This window comes from Balaenoptera physalus, assembly GCF_965194825.1.
Source record: "Balaenoptera physalus genome assembly, contig: HAP1_SCAFFOLD_1615, whole genome shotgun sequence".
Classification (NCBI taxonomy): Eukaryota; Metazoa; Chordata; class Mammalia; order Artiodactyla; family Balaenopteridae; genus Balaenoptera; species Balaenoptera physalus.
Window position 1 is genome coordinate 112501 of NW_028125184.1, and position 4377 is coordinate 116877.

At 47.6% G+C, this 4377-nt stretch overlaps 1 long non-coding RNA gene across 1 annotated transcript in view; it reads left to right on the forward strand.

The window, feature by feature from the left end:
• The window catches only part of LOC309653996, a 33469-nt gene extending 29650 nt beyond the window's left edge, over positions 1-3819 (forward strand). Inside the window, exon 2 of the long non-coding RNA XR_014259709.1 lies at positions 1-3819. This exon is cut by the window's left edge and continues 761 nt beyond it. This is a non-coding gene — a long non-coding RNA (uncharacterized lncRNA).
• The last annotated feature ends 558 nt before the right edge of the window (positions 3820-4377 follow it).

Here is a 4377-nt window from a genome sequence, read left to right on the forward strand (position 1 = left end):
CGGTTGCTCCCTGGCCAACCTCCCCCCTCCCCCACACCTTGCATTCCTTCACCCGCCCATGGTGCCTCCAAGATGACTCCAATTGTAAATAGACATTGGCAGGAAGACTTCTACAGTCTACCGGCAACGTCTGACCTGTCATGCTTGTAACCCTGGGGGGGAAAAAATCATTTTTCTCTATGGAAAGAAAACCTCCTCTCTCTGGACCCTCTGAACCCCAGCCACTGGACTTCATTCCACTGCCACTTAGTAGGGGTCATCCAAACATCCTTGTATGTTTTCCGTGTGGGTTGAAGTCTTCCCTCGCTGCAAGCCTGATGTCCTCACCGTGGCACAGAGACTGTTAAAAAAACAAAATGTGTTTGCCACTTGGGGTCTACCTTCCACAGCCTCCCGTGTGATCAGATCAAGGCACCCGCTTCTCTGGGCAAATCCTACAATCCTTCACAAAAGCTCTTGTAAACTTTTTGGAACCGTCACTCGTCCAGTCACCCTCAATCATCAGGCAAGGTCGGCAGAACCGATGGAAAAACTGGACTCCAAGAAGAAAAAGAATGACTTACATGGGGTTGAATGAACTGATGAATAGGGTGACAATGTGTATGACTACTTGTGTAAAATAGGACTGCTTGGGGAAGCGGGGGATAGATAACTTAGGAGGTTGAGATGAACATATACATATTACTGTACATAAAATAGGTAATCAGCAAACACCTCCTACCATATAGCACAGGAAACTCTACTCACTACTTTGTAATGACGTATGAGAGAAAAGAATCTGAAAAAGAATATCTATATAAAGTATTTTGATATATATATAAAGAGAGAGAGAGAGAGAAACAGAGAGAGAGAGAGAGAGAGAGAGAGAGAGGGAGAGAGGGAGAGATTAGGACTGATTGTTAAATCTGTTGTCTTCCAGATACAAAGAAAAACAAAAACAAACAAACAAAACCCAATTTTCTTCTTTTATTTTTAAAGGGGGACGTCCATTTGGTAACTTATACCTCTGTCAGCAGGATAGAATCACTGATCTTTTTCTCCCTACTTTCCTTAATTCAGAAACTCTCAGTGAGGCTTCTTATTTCCCTGGCAATAGAGTTATTTGCATATGTTACTTGGAGGCCAAAATTATGTTTCCATAAACGGGGATACACACTTGTGGATATGAAATTCTGGTGCTGCTCACTTCCCTTAGGGTGTTGTTCTTAACCTGAAAACTGGACTGCATCCCGAGGTTTTTTGAGTTCCCTCCAATATCTGGCTACGACTCTCTCCATGAACGTTTGCCATTTTCTCCCACCCTTTTGACTTGGCATCACTGAGAACTAAAACGGCCCTTTGCCTGAAGCCCTGCAAACGGAAGCTAGAGAACTTGACGAAAACCTTAGAGAAACGGCCACAACGGCTCCTATGGAAAAAGTCCTCGTTCCTGTTTCTGTGAGAGCCACTCCGAAATTTGAACCAAACACCCGACGACATCACCAGAGTTATTTCAAACTTCTAAAGTTGCTTCGACCCTGACATCTAGAAATCTCCTTGACTCAGACACACACACACACACACACACACACACACACACACACACACACACACACACACGTCACCAGCTCAGCTTTAATATGTTCCAAGGAACTTTCAGAGGAGGGAACTGTTGGGCTCCAGAGTAGGCCGCCCCAAAATGTGCCTCCATGCTCTATTGATTATTTTGAATTCAAGTGACCTAAGAACCGGCCAGCACAAGAGGGACACACTGGCCCTCCTTTCTGTCCTCCTGCGGAGGAAGATCTCAAGTGAAGACGTCTGCTTTCACGCGTGTCCATGATTCTCAAATGGTGTAGTGGGGTTTCCTGGGTTAGGAAAAGGAGGGGACTCCTTTTGCCTGGAAAAAAGACCTGTTTCTCACATATCCTCCTCCCATCCCTTCCTCTCTCCCTCCTTCCCTCCCTGCAGTTTGGAGGGGGCAGCCTAAGGGTGGGGGAAATTGGGGAAAGAAAAAAGAAAAAGCCATTCATTAAAGAGAAGCTCGAGGCAAAGTCAAACGCTCCGACTTGACCGGAGAGCTTTCTGCATTTGAATGGAGCGATTGAACGAGGCCCTGCCGAATGAATCGTCCGGACCTCCCCTCCCCCGCTCCTGGCAAAGGTCAGTCCAGGGGACTTAGGAAGGAGCGCTGGAGAAGGAACGGGGGTGGGGGTGGGGGTGGGGGCGGGAACAACAGACAATAGCCGCTGCCTGCCTGCCTGCCTGCCCGCCCGCCGGGCTGAGGCCTGAGGGCTGAGGGCCACGCTGGCTCCTGCAACACAATCCCTTCCAGGAAACTGCTGTAATGATTATTTGGCAGTGAATGATCAAATCTGAACTCTCTTGGCCTATTTCTGCAAAAGGCCCGAGTCTCAGCTACGACAGATTCTCTGGATTTCTTGGCACACGGACTGACCCGCACCCTCCCATCCTGTCAGATCCTCCTTTGTACACACACCTCCACTGGAAGGGTTCTTTGGCCTCGTCCAGAAAACGAACAAGCAAGAACAAACACACAAACAGACTGAATTGATGTGTTGGTATTTGTTGGAAAGAAACATGCTCCTCTCACACACCTGAGGGCAGGAAGCGAAGGCAGGTTCTCAACGGAGGGGGGGGGGGAAGGGGAACCTGAACCGAGGACGGTCAGCGGTCCTCCCCGACTTCTCTCCCAGGTCACGTGGGCCTCCCCTCCCCCCCTATCTCTGCGCCCCCCTGCCCTGGTTCTGATATTTCACTTGGGAAACTTCTCTAGGCCGACCGAGATGCCAGCTTGCTGTCCTGCTGCTTCATGTCCATCTCTACCAGCCGTGCCCAAAAGGCACGTGAAATCATGGACAGCAAATAGCGCCCCCAGAGCCGTGTGTGTGTGTGTGTGTGTGTGTGTGTGTGTGTGTGTGTGTGTGTGTGTGTGTGCGCCAATTTTCCAGGAAGCGGTGAGGGAGCAAAGGGGGGGCTGGGTGAAGGAATCCTGGGTGCCTGTCATCGCACACCCCGCAGAGCACCATTTATTTCCATCTCCATGTCTGAAAGACACTTAGTCCTCATTTCAGCAACTTGATGGTGATTCCCCTTCTAAATACGTGACAAAACCTATGAAGTACTGGACTCATTGAATCTGTAACTGCTAACAGGGCCCAAGGAGTTTTCAATCGATGGCAGGAAAAGAAATGATCCTGAACATAAAACTGCCAAGAATTCCTGTAGATGGAGTTATCACGGACCGACTTCTGGTGATACGTGCCATGGGGGCTCCCATTTGACAAACCGGAATGGGATAGGTAGACCCAGTCATCCCATGTTTTACCTCAAGCTGGAGAAGCAGAGAATATCATCTAAAAGCCTACCTTCATGGCGTCTCAGTGCTCAGGGCTCTTCCTTCTCGGGGATCTTGTGTTCTGTAGGGATAATTCACGTGCTGGGGCAGTAGGTTCCCAATATCAGCTTGTGAAATGGATTAAATGATGTCTTCCTTTTAAAAAGATAAAGATTATTTGGAAAAGTTATTAATAGTGAACACATGATGTTATCCTCTCTGATCTATAAACTAGAGTTGACCGTTGAACAACCAACATGGAGGGTTACGGGTGCCGAGCCCACGCACTGTGAAAATCCATGGATAACTTCACAGTCAGGGCCCTGTATCTGCGCTTCCACCTCCGGGGACTCAGCAACCACAGATCCTGCAGTGCCATAGTGCACGGCTATGGAAAACATCCACCTATGAGTCACACACACACACGCACACACGCACAGGCACAGGTTTCAACTTTGTTGTGTTTATTCTTGTGGCCACTCATCCTTGACATGTGCGTGCATACCTATTTGAACAGTAATGTAACAGGTAACCCCCATCACTTGTGTTCTACTTTTTTACTGACCATTGAAACTTAGTTCCTGATTGACCCTAGGGTTTGTAATTATGTTTACAACTTCATAAAAATAGAAAGTCCCTCACTGATCCACAGCGAGCGTATGAAAGGAAAATTGACCCATTCTGACTCAGGGCAACATTTCCTGGTTTTGAAAGACACACACCCATTCGGTAGTGAGTGCTTACATATGTCCAAGTACTGATCCACTGAAGTGGGGTTGCTTTCTTTCTTGGTACCAAACTTTGCATTCTCAAAATACTTCGCCATCTACCTATTTATGCTGTAGATTTGTAGTAATAGACAATCTCCAAACGTCTGAACCTTGTCTCAATCGTGGGGCTCACACATTCTTTATAGAGTCAGTATATTCCCAGCATTCATTTCTTGATGTGAACTAGGTGAGGAATTTGCCATTGTGACGTTAGAATTGGCACCTCCTTGGTGTGAGGACACCAAGGGATAAGGGACCACTGAAGAATGT